Source organism: Rhinatrema bivittatum, chromosome 17 (assembly GCF_901001135.1).
Source record: "Rhinatrema bivittatum chromosome 17, aRhiBiv1.1, whole genome shotgun sequence".
Classification (NCBI taxonomy): Eukaryota; Metazoa; Chordata; class Amphibia; order Gymnophiona; family Rhinatrematidae; genus Rhinatrema; species Rhinatrema bivittatum.
The window spans coordinates 35530393-35549250 of record NC_042631.1 but is presented as its reverse complement, the minus strand read 5'-3'; positions in this window follow the sequence as shown (position 1 = coordinate 35549250).

The following is an 18858-nucleotide window of genomic DNA, read 5'->3' as shown; positions in this document are numbered from 1 at the left end:
CATCCTCAAGGATATGCTTCTGGTTTTGTTGTTGGCCCCTATTGCAGAGCTGAATTCCAGTTTCAGGAGGAAGAAAAATGGACCAGTTTTACTTGTAAACGTACTCCAAAGCTGTGTGGTATCTGTAGTTCCTGATTTTTCCCTTTGAAATCAGTGCTGCTGGACCTGCAATGCATCAAAATGGGGTTGTTCAAAAGCATGGGCTGGCCTGCTGTCTCCCTCTTGGAACTGGGTACCTAGGATTGTCCTCACTCTGGTTTACTTTCTGGCCAGGTGGCAGGACCACAAATAGCAGCTAAAGGAGAGTAAAGAGCCATAAAACAGAGTCAAGGCTTCAGTTGAAAAAGAGAAAACATACCATTCTGAAGGTCACAGAACCTGCAAAATTTAACTAGAAGCTTTGTATTCTTATTTCTTTGTATAGATTGAGGACCTCAAGGAGAAAGCCTGGGAGCAATGGCTGGACCAGCTGTGTACCTGGCAGAAGGAGGCTGGAGGTATGTTCATTAAATGCCCATCAGGTAGATGTCAATATGGTCTATCTGTTTTCTGCTTCCATCACAGGCCCCATTATTGCCCTGCCACCCTGTCTCTGCCTAGAGATTAACTTCATCCTTGTCAGTTCCCTGAGTCATGGGCAGTAGGTGAGCCATTAGGTTTAATCTCATCTATGCTACAGCTTCTAGCAGCGAAAGCCTTTCATCATGTGTTGTTCCAAAATAGAGCCTTCCATGTCGTCCTGCTGCACCAGTCCAGCCCTGGTAAGTGGGTTATTCCCCCCCCCCCCTTCCCAGCAGATGGAGGCAGACAACACTGTTTTCCTCTGTGTCATCACAGTCACTACTTAAGAGGTGGTACTAGCAGCAGGAATCCCGTATTTTCTGCCTCCAGCAGATGATAGGACTTGAATGGTGCAGCAGGCCACTGGTTATAGTCAGAAGTACAAGCCCTTGCTATGCTTCCAACCCCTGAGGGGGGTATCTAGTTGAGCTTGGCTGGGGAGCATAAAATAAAAAAAGAACAGAGAGGTTTTGCTTTCTGTCGTTCTCCTGCTGAAAGGAGTTTTTCCTACTCCTGTTTCTTTAGTGATTTCTTTCTTTACTACCCTTGCTGAACCCCCCTCCCTCTCCCCTCTCTCTGCCATTATAAAAAACTGAGAGAGGATTTGATGGGAGCGGCTGTGTGGTACACCCATATTACAGGAACAGCAATAATGAGCGGAGTACTGTCCATCTGAAGGGAAGACGACCAGTGTTGCTGCGACCGTGAGGAGGAGGAGTAGGGGGTGGAGCAATCATAGCTGGGGCTCTTCACTTCCTTCGCCAGGCTTTCTGTGCATTCTCTAAATAGGTTGCTGCCTAGGCGTTGGTCGATTGCTTGACAGTTCCCTCTCCCCAGATTCCTGCCAAAAGGGCATGGCCTGCTATTGAAGTTCTGGTTGAGCCTTCCTCCTTACTACCACCTTGCTGACGACGAGGACCTCCAGGGGCCACCCCCTGGGGATAGCAACAACCTCGCCTCAGCTTAACGGTCCACTTTCCTAACAGATACTTCCTCATTCCAAGAAAAGCAGGGGGATTACGTCCATTCTCTATCTCAGGAAGCTGAATATATATCTTGAACGGGAAAAATTCAAAATGAACTTCCTTGGCACTATACTTCCCTATATTCAACAAGGGGAATGGATGTGTTCCCTGAATGTTCTGGATGCATATGCCCACATTCCCATTCATATGTCCTTGTGCTATCTGCGTTTTCAAGTAGACAAGATTCACTACCAATACAAGGTGCTCCCTTTTGGGCTTTCAACTACCCCCAGGTTAATCACAAAATGCCTTGCGGTGGTAGCTGCATACCTGTGCCATCAAGAGATTCAAATTGTCCCATATGTGAAAAACTGGTTGATAACAGCTGCCTCCTACAAGAAAGCACTGCAGTCTCAACAACAGATAATCGAGCTTCTCCAGAATTTAGGTTTCTTCATCAACATCGAAAAGTCTCACCTTATCCTGACTGCATTTCATTGGTGCGCTATTGACATCTTTCAGAATAGAGCTTTCCTGCCACACAACAAGCAGCTCAAACTTCAACGTCACATCTACCAGATATTACCCTTAGCCCATCAAGCTTTAGTAGCATTGGACCATATGGTGGCTGCAATACATGTAGTTCCCATCATGTGGCTACATATGCGCCATCTACAGTTGGGACTAAAAACGCAATGGGATCAACTATGTCAACTACTATTTTCACTGGTAAACATTATCTGAGATATGAAAGAGGAACTGCACTGGTGGTTACAGCCACAAGTACTATCGGCAGGTTCACCTCTTCATCCACTACCTTATCAGATAACATTAGCGACAGACACCTCCAAGAAATGTTGGGGGGCCCATGTTCATTCTCATCAAACTCAAGGCATCTGGTCAATTCAAAAAAATGGGCTTCAGATCAATTTACTCAAACAGAGCAATCAAAAACACCCTGAAGAAGTTTACACACTTCCTCAAAGGGAAGAGTTCATGATACAAATGAACAATCAGGTTGCCATGTTTTATATCAACAAATGGGGGCACAGGGTCCTGGAGCCTATGTCAGGAAACATTTTACATTTGGAAATGGGCAATCAATGATCAGGCAATCCTGGAAGCAACTTACCTGCCTGGTCTGGTAAACATGGTAGTGGACTATCTCAGCAGAATATTCAATTCACAAAAATGATCTCAGTCAATCTACTGCCAACCAACTTCAGGTTGTGGGGATGTCCTAAAATACACCTCTTCACCTCAGAAGCCAATCGAAAACTTGACCTATTTTGTTCAGTCCTATTGAGATCCTCAAGAGTCACTCAAGAAGCAGTTCAACTCAATTGGGTGTTAGATCTCATGTATGCTTTTCCACTGCTACCACTTATTGTGAGAACAGTACAAAAGCTCATTCACAATCAAGTGCGGATGATCCTCATTGAACCAGCGTGGCCAAGACAAATATGGTACACTTTTTTGGACAAATCTAATTGCATTTCCCAGTTCTACTGGAAATTGGACCTACCTTGTTTATGCAAGAGGAAGGCCAGCTTCATCTCGAGCTGACATCGCTACACTTGATGGCTTGGATGTTGAGCAAAACCTGCCTTTCCTCCAGAGATTGTACCTCCTGTGTCTGGAAGCTGTGCAGATATAGGACTTAGCCGTTTCACAAAGAATGGTTCTCAGGGTCACGTATCTAGTAGGCAAGAAGAATGTGCTTGTGGACAGACTAAGTTGGCTCTTAGTCTGTCCACAAGTTGGCTCTTAGTCTGTCATGAATGGTCCCTGGACCAGGAGATTAGGTAGCAAGCCAAGTATTCTGTGAGTGGGGCACAACCATGGTGGACCTGTTTGTGTTCCTTCAGAACAGAAAGATCTTGTTCTTCTGCTCCAGATGAGGGATTCAAGGTAAACTAGCTTTAGATGCTTCTATCCTGAATAGGGGTCAGGACCTGCTGTTTTTCTGTCAATAAGCAGGATGAATTAGCTATGATATGTGGAGTGACATCATCTGGAGGCATCAAAAGGACTCTTCTCTCCAAGCTAGTAGAGCTTTGAGCCCTATTGAGCAGGTGCGGGAGTTCCCATGTGGGCTTTGCCTCAGTGCCTCCTCGGTCTTTTTTTGTCTGAGCTTGAGCATGGATGGGTTTCTCTCTCTCTCTCTTCATTTTTGAAAAAAATAAAATCAATTTCTTTCGTTGTCTCACTGCCTCTGCAGCACCCCCAACAGCACTTTTAAATGCTATCTAAAAAAAATAAAATTGAAGGAAACAGGAACACCAACTTCTTCAAAATCTTCTGGAATCAATGTTGAAAAATAAATAGTGAATGGGATCAAGTCCTGCAGCTGTGGACAAATAATGTCCATTATAGACAGCCACCTCTTCTGTTATCGCTGGTTGGGACCGTTCCATGACCAATCAAATTGTGTGGACTGTAGCTGAATGTCCCTATGCTTTCAGCGTTTGAGAGTCGTAAAAACAGAGGGCCTGCATCAGCCCATGGAGACAGTAAGTCCTCCTCCAGGAGTGAGGCATTCTCTTTTTGGCCAGTGCACATCTTGAGCAACCGTTCGTCTAAAAAAAAAAAACCCCTTGGTTCAGTGTACTGCTTTGGGGCGTGAAGACAAGAGTGCATTGAAGGCGAAGAGAAAGAAGCCAATGGACCAGCCTCTGGCCTTCAAGAAGCACCGGAATGCATTGATTGCATTGTGCTTGCAGGCCAAACTAAAAAACTGCTGAAATATGGTGCATCAAAACAGCCAAAGTAAGGTGTGTTGAAACATCTGACCGATGGCCTGTCAGAGCAGCCAACACAAGCTGCAATGAAGGATCCGAAGCACAATACATTGGAGCAACCAATATATGATGCATTGAAGCCACTGACTAATGGCACATCAGAGTGCCCAACACAGCACAAAGAAACAACCGCACAGAGCATCCAGCGCAAGGTGCATCGGAGCACTTGAGACGCACCGTGTTGGAGTGTCCGCTCAGCACATTGGATTGCATCAGGGCACTCAATGCACAGCACATCGGGGTGCCCAATGCGCAGTGAATTGAAGCACCCAACGCACAGTGAAATTGGATTCAAACAGCATCCAGGGCCCTGACGTTTAGGGTCTGGGAAACTGATAAGCATGAGGGTAACCTGCACAGTGCAGCAGATACAGGCATAAGCTTGTTGGGCAGACTGGGTGGATCATTTGGTCCTTTTCTTCTGCCATCATTTCTATGTTTCTATTTTTCATTAGAGAAAAGGAAATGATCGGGTAAGTAGTAATTTCTCAATGACATGGCCATCTTTTTATTTATTTTTTTATACATAAATATTGACACCATGAGAACAAAATGCCATTAAAAGGTTTATTTTCTCACATGTCATAGTTATCACATACCTTCATAATCTGAGGATCGTTGCTGAACATGGCGATATTTCTTGTTCCTGTTATCAGTGTACTGAAAAACTTTTGTGGACAAACTACTTTATTTGTGTGAATGGTGTAGGTTACACACATTGTTCATTCTGCCTCAGTAGCTGCCAGTTTGACGAAATGTTACTGCATGCAAAGAAATGAAGGTGTAGTTTCAGATTGTTTTAATTTTAAAATACTGTGTTAAATGGAGTACGTTTGGGATGTAATTTATGTATGATGTCTATACTGAATTATTTTTTAATTATGTATTTTATTGTAATCCATTTTGGGGACGACAAAGTGGACAATCCTGTTGAATAAATAAAATGAACTAACAAGATTACTTAGTTCCATATAGGCAGCTATGCAGTTCTGCTTTAATGGCAAAATTTGATTCCAAAGAATTTCTTGTTTACATTCTTTTTGTCTTCTTGTGTCTTCATTTAATAATATGCAATGCACCAAATCTGGTGAATCCCATCACGGGTAATCAGTAGCTTCCAATCCTAGTTTTCTAAAGTTCATAGTATTTTAGTTACCCTAACATCTTTCTTTTTTTTTTTTTTACTTTGTCTTTCTCCCTTGCTCATTTAAATTTATTTGAAAATGCCTTCGACTCACTTTGGTGTTTCTAAGGCAAATCTTGATGACAGAAAAGAAAGAGCTTTTGGGAGGTTTTGAGTTCTGTGTGTTTTTTGTTTCTTTTTAGACCGCTGTTGGCAAACTTTGCCTCCATTCATCTTTTGAGCTGCAGTGTGAATTTTAAGATGGGCTTCCCCCTCCTGGACCCCCCCTACTTTCTCCCTGCATCTCTTCTTTACTTGAGAGAACACAGGCCCTGGGTTTAAAAGTTTATTTTAGCTCTGACTATGTATGTATGGTGCATGCATATTAATCAGGCTGTACAATGCATCCCTGTTACAGGCTGAAGAATGTCGAGTTGGGGCTGGGGGTGGGGTTTGTTTTTTTTTTGTTCCCAGGTAATTGCAGTGTTGTTGGAGAATTTCTCTTTGATTCATTAAGTTTAGATAGCACGTTTGTGCTTGGCTGATTTACAGTCCAGTTTTACAAACCAGGCGAAAAATAAATGCAACTAGATTTTAGGATATCGGGGAAAGAAAGTAGATCATTGGTGTATGCAAACAGGGCCCTACTTTTGGGCAGGTCTGATACCCCCTCCTTTCCACTTGGAATTCTGTGGCACTTCAGGGTTGGTTCCTGGAGGAACAATGGGCAGTTCTGTTTTTGCATGCAGCTCTGATCTCAGACAGTCCATTAATGCCCAGACTTCGCCCTTTATATTACTGTAAGGAGTCTGTATCTACAACTCTTCCCAGAGTCCCTTAATGCTTTACTCATATCCTTTATATCACTGCAAAAAAAAAGAGGCAGGGAACACTCTATTTATAGCTCAGGTTTATAATATCCTTTGAACATAATTAATATTAGCCAGACCAAATATATAAGACATAAGGCTTGTTTTATCCAGAATTATATCCAATTAAATGTCTGCAACAAAAATGTTTAATTAATGATGACTTACATCTGTCCTTCAAACACATCCAAAGTTTTCATTCAAGGTAATAGATTTGATTCCAGCTTCACATTTAATTGTGGAAGAAGCTTGACATGACGAGGTATATGCACCAAAGGTTTTCGCCTATTGGGAGGGCAATTTTCAAAAGTTTGTACATGGGTATACATGCATTTACCATTTTAAAAACTCCATTTGAAAATTGCGTCTGTGTATTTGGCTAAATGTATGCGCACTAGATGCCGGACTGGGAGGCAAAAAAGTCAGTGTTCTCTCAGCTTGGCAAAGGAGCATTTTGGGGATTTTGGCAGTTGGTGGTGGTAGAAATTGACTGGGAGACTGGAGTTCAGTTTTTGAAAAACTTGGGTGGGGGGGGGGGCTCGGCAGTGTATTTTTATTTTTTTTAACTTGTTTAAAGGAATAACAACAAGTATTTATGTCATATATGGATAGAACATATCAATATCTTTGCAACAACATTTTAGAGTAACAATCTTAATATTAAAGCTTCAGTTACCAAACGTAGGTCTACCAACTCTCACTTGATTTATATTGAGGTTGCCCTCTGCCATGTCCACTATTAAGCTCAAATAAGGTCATAGGTATTCATATTCTGCTTAAATGCATATGTCAATCTATCCAATATTGCAATTTCAGCAGTTTTACTCTCTCATAAGTCCATTCCCAGTTGTGGTTTTCCAGATTTGAACAATTGTAAGACATGCTGCATGCAATAAAATGTGAATTTTCAAAATGTTACTAGTGCAAAAATTAGCATATACACACATAAGTAGTCTCTACTTGCGTGCTCCATATTTTATAAACGTCAAACATTCATGCATATTTTCACTTTTGCATGCGCATATATGTATGTAAAAAAGGGACATTTTAGGGACATTCTGGGGTGAAGCCAAAAGTTATGCTTGAAAGTTGATATTTTAAAAGGCACTTATGTATGTACCTTTTTTAGTCAATAAGGCTAAAGTAGCCATGATCTGTGGCTGACATCATCTGGCGGCACCAAACTAGTATCTCCAAACTAGTAGAGCATTGACCTCCAAATGGAGACATTCGATAGAGCCTCCCCATGTGTTGTAGAAGCACAAGCACAGGAATGCATTGGAACCATTAGTGCTAACATCATCAGTGCTGCAGGGAAAGAAAAAGTCCTCAATGCATCAACGCAAAATAGTGCATCAATGCGCCCGACACCTAGTGCATTGGAGCACTCAGCAGAGAGTGAGGTGGAGGTTTGAACCCAATCTGCGTTGAAAAGTCGTCTACTGTATTTTGTCCACCAGGTTAGCGGAATGTGTTCAGCTCTGCTAATTCTTACTTAGTAGGATTGCAGATAACAGACTTGGTCAAACCTTATCAGATCAGAGCTGTGACTTCTACTATGGTTCATCTTAGGGTATTACCCTTCAAGTATGTTTGCAAAGCTACAACTTGGTAATTAGTTCACACCTTTATGTCCCATTGCTGTCTGAATAATTCTCAGATACTGACGGTAACTTTGGACAAGCAGTTTGGTGTGACCTGTTCTCGCAGTAGACTGCTCTCCATGAAGGAGTCCGGGTTTCTTACTCAGTAAATGCTGTGCTGCAATCCTCAATTTGGATTCCCCACAGATCATGGCTAATGCAGCCTGCTTTTGATAGAAAAAGCAAAGTTTGCTTCCCATAAATGGGGTTTTCCATAGATAGCGGGATGAATCAGTCATAAGAAGCCCGCCCACCTCTCTGGAGAGTCGACTATCTAGCTGTGATATGGACTGAGGAGGCTCTCAAGGCAGTGCCCATGTGGGAACTCCCGCACATGCTCAGTAGAGCTCAAAGCTCTATTAGCTTGGAGAGACGTCCATTAGATGCCGCTGGATGATGTCACCCACAGATTATAAAAACATAAGAAAATGCCATACTGGGTCAGACCAAGGGTCCATCAAGTCCAGCATCCTGTTTCCAACAGTGGCCATCCAAGTTACAAGTACCTGGTAAGTACCCAAATATTAAATACATCCCATGCTACTAATGCCAGTAATAGCAGTCAACTTCATTAATAGCAGTTTATAGACTTCTCCAGGAACTTGCCTAACCTTTTTTAAACCCAGCTACATTAACTACCTTAACCACATCCTCCAGCAATAAATTCCAGAGTTTAATTGTGCATTGAGTGAAACATAATTTTCTCCGATTTTGTTTTAAATGTGCTACTTTCTAACTTCATAGAGTGCCCCCTAGTACTTCTGTTATTTGAAAGAGTAAATAACTGATTCTCTGGGGATAGGGAACATACCTACAGTACCTGAATGTAATCCGCTTTGAAGTGCTGAAAAAAAAGTGTGAAAAGTGGAATATAAATCTAAATAAATAAATAAATTAAATAAAAATATCATATCACTCCTCAGCTGCCTCTTCTCCAAGCTGAACAGCCCTAACTTCTTTAGCCTTTCCTCATAGGGGAGCTGTTCCATCCTGTTTATCATTTTGGTTGCTTTTCTCTCTTCCCCAGTGCAACTATATCTTTTTTGAGATGCAGCAACCAGAATTTACACAGTACTTTAGGTGCAGTCTCACCTTGGAGCGATACAGAGGCATTTCCGTTTTATTGACTATTCCCTTCCTAATAATTCCTAACATTCTGTTTTCTTTTTTGACTGCCACAGCACACTGAGCCGACAATTTCAATGTATTATCCATTATGATGCCTAGATCTTTTTCCTGGGTGGTAGCTCCTAATATGGAACCTATCATTGTGCAACTACAGCATCGGTTATTTTTTCTCTATATGCATAACTTTGCACTTGTCCAAATTAAATTTCATCTGCCATTTGGACACCCAGTCATCCAGTCTTGCAAGTCCTCCTGAAATGTATCCCAATCCGAAAATGATTTAGCTACTCTGAATGATTTTGTGTCATCTGCAAATTTGTTCACCTCACTTGTCATATCCCTTCCCAGATCATTTATAAATATATTGAAAAGCATTGGTCCAAGTACAGATTCCTGAGGCACTTCACTGTTTACCTTTTTCACTTGAGAAAACTGACCATTTAATCCTACTCTCTGTCCACAACAGGACATCGCCTCCTATCCCATGACTTTCCAATTTTCTTAGAAGACTCTCATGAGGAACTTTGTCAAATGCCTTCTGAAAATTTAAATTTATTACATCTACTGGTTCTCCTTTTTCCACATGTTTATTAATCCCTTCGAAAAAATATAGCAGATGATAAGTTACAAATTTTTGTCAATAGATCTGAAATTTACATCTGGTTCAGGTGATTCACTACTGTTTAGTTTGTCAATCTGGCCTACTACATCTTCCATGTTCACTGTGATTTGGTTCAGTTCATCTGAATCATCACCCTTGAAAACTCTCCGGAACTGGTATCTCCCTAACATCCTCATTAGTAAACATGTAAGCAAAGAATTCATCCTGCTATCTATGGAAAACACCTTTATGGTAAGCAAACTTTGCTTTATTTCATGTCATTATTGGTGGCCAAACTTTGCTCAGCGACATACATCAGCACATAGCTTCCTGTGACAACTGTGTCTGAAACAAGACCTCCCATCGACGTTTTTAGGGTCTTCTCCAGCCACTGCCAATTCCAGAAAAACCCTGAACGCACATTGACCTGGATTTTAACTGACTTACCTTCCTCTGCAGGATATACCATTGTCTGCATGGTTGTGGACCAGTTCTCTAAAATATCTCACTTTGTGCCTCTTAAGGTGCTGTCCACTGCCCTGCCCTTGCTCTTCACTTCCACAACATTTTCAGGCTGCATGAACTCCCCAAACACATAGCAAGTGTTGCATCCGTCAGTCTTCGATGGCTTCGCCCCGCCTATACCTCTCTACTTGCGGCTCCTCCCACTCACCTTGGACTGATGGCCGCCACGGCATCTGCTTGCTGACCTCTCCAGTGTCCTCGGACCGGCTATGGTTCTGCCTCCCGCCATTCTCCTTCAAGGTACCTCTAGGGTGCGTGCATGTCGTCCTCATCTTTATTTCCACGTTGGCGTGAACCTCAGGGACGTCCCCCTGTTCTGATGTCATGACTCCAGGGTATATCTGCCTACTACATTTGCTAGCTCGCTGAGAACAACTGGAACTCTTACGGATGGGATTCGCTCTCTGTTCTTAAGCTACTCTGCACTCCAGCTTCTGGAACTCTTACACCCTTCGGGGTCACTAACGGGGTACCCGCTCCTCAGGGTCCGCTCCTCAGGGTCCTCAGGGTCCTCAGGGTCCGCTCTGCTCCTCGAGGGCCCATGTCCCCTGTGTCACTGCCTGCAACCTCAACCTTCTACTTGGAAGAACTAACTACAGTCACCATCTGTGAGTACATTAACATCTCTCTCTACAGTACTGCTTCGCTGGAATCAGGTACTCGCTCCTCGAGGGCCTGCCCTCTGCTCCGGTGCCAGACCTCTCGTCTAGTGGAATCTCTGCTACTGCTAGTGAGTACAACGCTACTGAGTCTCTCTGCTCTAAGGGATCAGGTACTCGCTCCTCGAGGGCCTGCTCTCCCTGTCTCGAAGCTCTCCTATTCTACTTGGGACTCTGAATGCTATTCTATTGTTATTGATCTGAAGCTACGAGTTGCTGGAGTTGACAATCTGTTGTAGATCTGATGCCTTATGGGCAGAGCAATCAGATAGGAGTAGCAATCTGTTAGGAATCTGATGTTAGTTAGACTGCAGAGATAGCAGTCTGTTAAGGACCTGTGTTGCGGGCTCCTGAAGAGGGAGGAGTTAGCAATCTTGCTAGGAAAGCTCTGTGTAGAGCTGAGAGTAGCAATCTGTAATTCTGATAGAGTAGTGGGTGGATCCCTGGGCCGGTGGCAGGTGACCACGGCCCCGGGAGGATATCCCGAGAGGGACCACCGGCTAGGCTTGAGTATGGAGATAGACACACATTAGTTCTTTTATTAAACAGGTTTTTGAAACCACCAGAGCTGGCAGTAGTGAGCTGATATGCCTGGCAGGGCTGTAGTCCCTTAGGTACTGGAACAGAGATCCAGGATGGCTGAGCTGTTGAGAAACTGTAGAAAGTGAGTAGGCAGAGTAGGCAAAGTTCATGAACAGAACTAGATGACAAAACTCACATAAAGTCTCAAGGAAGCTCAGGAGATGGAAAGGTTTAGACCCTCAAGGAGCAAGTACCTGGTTCCAGGGAAAGCTCTGAGAGAGCGATGGTAACTCACAATTGTTTGTAGCAGTGATAGCTTCCAAGCAGTAGAGAATCTTCAGAGTGTCCAGGAACATGGGCCCTCGAGGAGCGAGTACCAGTTCCTATCTGTAATCTGAAAGTAAAGAAAAGAGCGAGGCCCCGAGGAGCGGGTACCTCTGGTAAGTCCGAGGAGGCAGAGTAGCTTGGATAGCCAAAGCAAGTCCTTAGCGAATCCTTGCTAACTCAGTTAGTTAGCGATAACAGAGACCTTTAAATATTGGAAGCGGATGACTTCATCTCAGGGGGATGCCCTGAGGTTCGTGCCCTTGCTGGTACTTCAATCAGAGCGCGCGCGCCCTAAGTCTTCAGGCAACATGGCAGATCTGCAACATCGAGCCGGTCCGGGGACGCCAGAGGGAGACGGCATAGAGACGCAGCCAGCCGTCCATCACATCCGGAGGGAGTCGCCACAGAGGTAAAGAGAGCGGAGTGAGGACGTCGAGCAGCAACTGTCGCAACATCTATTGTGTGCTCATAATTCTCAGTCTCTTTTCCACTACAGCACTGCCTACAGAGGATCCGCTGTTCCAGCGTCCTGTGAGAGACGTGCCCAGCCAAGCTGTACAACCACTACTCACTACTGCCACCTCTGGTGGTTCCATATACTATTTAAATAAAGATTCAGTTCTGTGTTTGTCTGTCTGGAGTTTAGCTTGACACTGTGGTCCCTCACAGGACTGCCCCCCGTGGGCGTGGTCAGCTGCCACAGTGTCCAAGGATCCACCCAAACACCAATAACCATAACAGATTGCTAACTCCATGGATCCAGCTCAGCTCAACACCTAGCAGGCAATTCCAGGCCTGGCCCGGTGCATTGCTGAACAACAAGACGCATTGGAGAAATTAACCACTACATTTCATCAGCTGCACGCACAGAAGAATCAAGGTTCTATATCCAGCAACGAAGGTCATTTACCTGAAGTAACTATAAAGACTATCGTGCCTCTTGCTGCTCCAGTACGTTTTTCTGGAGAGATTCACAGAAGAAGAGGCTTCTTAAACCAGTGTTGTATGCATTTTGCATTGCAACCTACTCACTTCCCCACAGCCTACGCCAAGACTACTTATATTCTATCCTACCTGGATGGAAGGGCTCTGACTTGGGCTTCCGTGCTGTGGGAACGCAAAGAGCCTATACTTCGGGATATTGACGGATTTATGGACTTATTTAAATCTGTTTTTGATGATCCTGCCCGGTCTATTGTTGCTGGTTCTACATTGGTGGACCTGAAGCAGGGCAACCAACCTCTGGCTGATTTCGCTATAGAGTTCAAGACTCTTGTGACTGAATTACATTGGGACCCTAGATGCCTGAAAACTCTCTTCTTCAAAGGTTTGGATTCCCGCTTGAAGGATGAGCTGGCTGCTCGTGAAACACCTGACTCGTTGGATGAGCTAGTGGCCTTGGCTACTAGAATTGATCATCGGCTTCGTGATAAGGTGCTAGAGCTCAAGCCTTGTAAAGGACCTGTTCAGAAGGAAGTTCGTGCTAAGCCTGCACTCAGGATGGTTCCATTGACTCCCATTGCCAATAAGGAAGAACCGATGCAACTTGGTCGCAGTCACCTGACATCCAAAGAGAGAAGACTTTGGAAGAGGAATGGATTGTGCACGTACTGTGGACAAGCTGGTCATGCAGTCCAAACATGCCCGATATGTCCGGGAAACGAACGGGTCTAAGTCCTGCGGGAGGACTCTTCTTACACCCTCTCCTTCGCTCTCTCTCTCTGTCTCTCTGATCTGCAGACCGTTGGAGTTTCAGACTCTTGCCCTGGTGGACTCAGGGGCAGGAGGTCATTTTATTCTTCAATGTTTAGTGGAACACTTGAGTATTCCCCTCACCACTATGAAGACTCCACTACTCTTATCATCTATACATGGGGAGCCTTTACTGGGTGCTGTACCTGTTGTACCGAACCGGTATCCCTCTGCACTGGCACTCTCCATACTGAACTGATTTCTTTCTTTGTGCTAGAGAAGGCCATGCACCCTATCGTTCTGGGGTTATCCTGGTTGCAGTTGCATATGCTGCAATTTAATTGGGCCATGTTAGAACTCTCTTGTTGGGGCCCAGAATGCCATGGCAAATGCCTAAAGGAGGTTACTCCTATTCTCTGTATGCCTACTACTCCAGTGATGCCAGGACTGCCACCTCAGTATGCATCATTTCATGATGTGTTCTCCAAAGAAGCTGCTGACATCCTTCCACCACATAGAACTTATGACTGTGCCATAAGACTGAAACCTAATGCTGAACCTCCTAAAGGACGTGTCTACCCCCTGTCGGTGGTGGAGAATAAAGCCATGTCGGAGTATATTGAGGAGATTTTGCAAAAAGGTTTCATTAGACCATATAAATCTCCTGCGGGCGCAGGCTGCTTCGTCTTTATGGGGAAGAAGGATGGTACACTGCATCCTTGTATCGACTATCGAGGTCTGAACGAGATCACGATTAAGGACCGATACCCCTTACCTCTGATCTCGGAGCTGTTTGATCGACTGCAAGGGGCTAAGATATTCTCAAAACTTGACCTGAAGGGAGCCTATAACTTGGTTCGCATTCGCGAAGGCAACGAGTGGAAAACAGCTTTCAACACTTGAGATGGCCATTTCGAATATATAGTGATGCCTTTCGGCCCGTGCAACGCCCCCACCGTGTTTCAGAACATGATGAATGACATTCTGCGGGACCTTCTGTACAAATGTGTCATTGTCTACCTAGATGACATCTTGATCTTTTCGCAAGATATGCCTACTCAACTAGCAGATGTCAAACAAGTATTACTGAGACTTCGAGAACACCATCTCTATGCCAATTTGTCAAAATGTGAGTTTCACAAGGAATCTGTGCCTTTTCTTGGCTACATCGTATTGAAACAAGGCTTCCAGATGGATCCCCAAAAATTAGAGAGTATCAAGAATTGGTCTCAACCTACCAGTCTGAAGGCCCTGAGATGATTTTTGAGGTTTACAAATTATTATAGAAGCTTTATAAAGAACTATTCTTCTTTAACAGTGCCCTTAACTGCGATGACACGGAAAGGGGCCAACGCTTCAAAGTGGTCTGCGGAGGCCATTTCCACATTCGAGAAATTAAAGACTGCCTTTTCCACAGAGCCATGTCTGCATCACCCAGACCCCAACAGACCCTTCATTGTGGAGGTTGATGCTTCAGATGTTGGAGTAGGAGCCGTGTTGAGCCATACTGGAGATTCTAAAGCCTTACATCCCTGCTCCTTTTTCTCGTGGCGCTTTTCTCCTGCAGAGAAGAACTATGGGATCGGAGATAAAGAGCTCCTGGCAGTTAAGATGGCATTCGAGGAATGGCGGCCTTGGCTCGAAGGTGCTCAACATCAAATTGCCGTATTCTCGAACCATAAGAATCTAGAGTATCTCCACCATGCACAACGTCTTAACCACAGACAAGCCAGATGGTCCTTGTTTTTTAATCGCTTTGACTTTGTGCTCAAATACCGTCCCGGAGACAAGAATACCAGAGCAGATGCCCTGTCTCGCTCTTTCCTCTCGGAGGATGTTCCTGAAGAACCACAGCATATCATCGACCCGAAGAAAGTCATCTTGGCGGCTACCCACTCTGTGCATGCTGTAAAACGATTGTACCGAAGAATCTCAGTAGGAAACTATTACACTGGGCTCATGATTCCAAGCTGGCTGGCCATCATGGTCAATGCCGTACCCTGTTGAAATTACAGAAGTACTATTGGTGGCCTATTATCAAGGAAGACACATACTCCTATGTAGCGCCATGCTCCAACTGTGCCAAACATAAACCTACTTCTGGTCAGCCTTGGGGATTGCTGCAACCTCTGCCAGTTCCGGAGGAGCCATGGACTCACATCGCTACAGACTTTGTAGTTGATCTGCCCCCTTCTGGAGGAATGAATACTATCTGGGTGACGGTTGACCGTTTCAGTAAGATGGCTCATTTTGTGGCGCTGCCTGGCTTACCCTCAGCCTTGGAGCTTGCTAAGCTCTTCATCTTTCGCCTACATGGCCTACCGAAGCACATTGTCTCGGATAGAGGATCACAATTCACGGCAAAATTCTGGAAGGCTTTGTGCAAGCTATTTGACATCTCTCTGGATTATACATCTACCTATCATCCCCAATCAAATGGCCAAACTGAGAGGATGAATAGGACCCTAAAACAGTTCATTCATGCCTATGTGAGTTGCCGTCAGAATAACTGGGCCGAACTGTTGCCATGGGCAGAATTTGCCATTAATTCACATCCAGCGTCATCCACTGGATCAACACCATTCGAAGTGGTTTATGGACCACCACTTCACTGACTCTCTCAGTGTCGTCCCCAGCAGCTCAATCCACTGCTGATGATATCCATCAATTATGGATTCAGACTAAAGACATGCTAACCAGAGCGGATGAACGAGCAAAGAAGTCTGGCTGTCAACTAAGCACTTGAGACTAAAGTTACCTTCTACTTGATTTTCTCCATGCTACTTTGGACCATTTCCAATTCTCCGACATCTTGGTAACATTACGTACAGTCTGAAGCTACCGCCTGGATTGAAAATCCACAACGCATTCCACGTTTCACTTTTGAAACCTCTCATTCTCAGTAAGTTCTCATCCAAGTCTCCAGAACCAACTTCTATTACCACAGAAGAAGACCTTGAATATAAGGTTGAAGCTATTCTGGATGTAAGAAGACGTGGCAAAACTTGGGAATACCTTCTATCTTGGGAAGGTTATGTCCCCCGAAGAAAATTCTTGGGAGCTGATGGCAAATATCCTGGACAAAGTGATGCTTCTTCAATTTCATCAGATGCATCCTCACAAACCTAACCCTGGTAAAAGGGCTGGAGGCCATCTTTTGAAGGGGGGTACTGTTGCGTTCGTCGGTCTTCGACGGCTTCGCCCCACCTATACCTCTCTACTTGTGGCTCCTCCCGCTCACCTTGGACTGATGGCCGCCGCGGCATCTGCTTGACGACCTCTCCAGTGTCCCCGGACCAGCTATGGTGCTGCCTCCCGCCATTCTCCTTTAAGGTACCTCTAGGGTGTGCGCGCGCACGCCGCCCTCATCTTTTATTTCCACGTTGGCGCAAACTTCAGGGGCGTCCCCCTGTTCTGACGTCATGACTCCAGGGTATATCTACCTACTACATTTGCTAGCTCATTGAGTTAGCAACCGGAATTCTTACAGATGGGATTCGCTCTCTGTTCCTAAGCTACTCTGTTCTTGCGTTCGTGCTTGCTCTACGCCCTCGCTCCACCCTCTCTACCTCTGTGGCGACTCCCTCCAGGTCTGATGGATGGCTTGCTGCCGCAGCATCTCCATGCTGCTTCTCCCCGGCATCCCCGGACTGGCTCGACGCTGCGGATCTGCCATGTTCCTGATGACGTAGGGCGTGTGCGCGCTCCGAAGTATGTACCAGCAAGGGGGCGAACCTCAGGGGCGTCCCCCTGTATTGACATCATCCGCTTCCAACATAAAAGGTCTTCACTTACGCTTACAATTCAAGTTAGCAAGGAGGATTGATTGCAGGGATTCATCTGGACCCGTTTCTACGCTACTCTGCCTTCTCGGGGGCCTCGCTCCCTTTTCTCTATTTTAGATTACAGATAGGAACAGGTACTCGCTCCTTGAGGGCCCGTGTTCCTAAACCCTCTGAAGATTATTGCCTGGAAGCGATCGCAGATACGGACATTGTGAGTTATTATTTCAGATTACAGATAGGAACCGGTACTCGCTCCTCGAGGGCCCATGTTCCTAAACACTCTGAAGACTCTCTACTGTCTAGAAGCTATCGCAAGTACAGACATTGTGAGTTACTAATTCAGATTACAGATAGGAACCGGTACTCGCTCCTCGAGGGCCTATGTTCCTAAACACTCTGAAGATTCTCTACTGTCTAGAAGCTATCGCAGATACAGACATTTGTGAGTTACTATTTCAGATTGCATATAGGAACTAGTACTCACCTTGAGGGCTCATTTTCCTGAATACACTGAAGATTCTCTACTGCCTGGAAGCCATTACAGATACAGACAATTGTGAGTTGCCATCGCTCTCTCAGAGCTTTCCCTGGAACCAGGTACTCGCTCCTCAAGGGCCTAACTCTTTCCAGCTACTGAGCCTTCTTAAGAATCTATGTGAGTGTGTCATCTACTGGCTATGTATACAGCATACCCTGTCTACTCACTATCTATAGTCTCTCTACAGCTCAGCAACCCTGGGATCGCAGTTCCAGTATCTGAGGGACTTCAGCCCTGCCGGGCACATCAGCTCACTACTACTACCTTTGGTAGTTCTACTAACCTGTCTAATAAAAGAACTATCTGTGTCTGTCTCCATACCCAAGCCTAGCCGGTGGTTCCTCTCAGGATATCCTCCTGGGGCGCTGTCATCTGCCATCGGCCCAATGATTCACCTATTTACATTAGAGTGCTCACTCCTCCCACTTCAGGAGCTGAGCACAACAGACTGTTACACTCATCTGCTTGCTCCGCTCATCAGCACAGCAGATCCGTACAGATTGCTAACTCCTCCCCTCTGGAGGAGTAGATCCTATCAGATTGCTAACTCTTCCCTCCTGGAGGAGCAGATCCTAACATCTGCCACTCCAGCTTCTGGAACTCTTACACCCTTTGGGGTCACTAATGGGGTACCCACTCCTCGGGGGCCTCTCTGCTTCTTTTGGGAGCTATCAGGAAACCGGTATTCACTCCTCGAGGGCCCATGTTCCCTGTGTTGCTGCCTGCAACCTCAACCTTCTTCTTGGAAGAGCTAACTACAGTCACCATCTGTGAGTACAAGAAACATCTCTCTCTACAGTACTGCTTCGCCAGAATCAGGTACTCGTTCCTTGAGGGCCTGCCCTCTGTACCGGTGCCAGACCTCTCGTCTAGTGGAATCTCTGCTACTGCTAGTGAGTACAATGCTACTGAGTCTCTCTGCTCTGAGGGATCAGGTACTCGCTCCTTGAGGGCCTGCTCTCCCTGTCTTGGAGCTCTCCTATTCTACTTGGGACTCTGAATGCTATTCTATTGTGTGCTCATAATTCTCAGTCTCTTTTCCACTACAGCACTGCCTACAGAGGATCCGCTGTTCCAGGGTCCTGTGAGAGACATGCCCAGCCGTGCTCTACAACCACT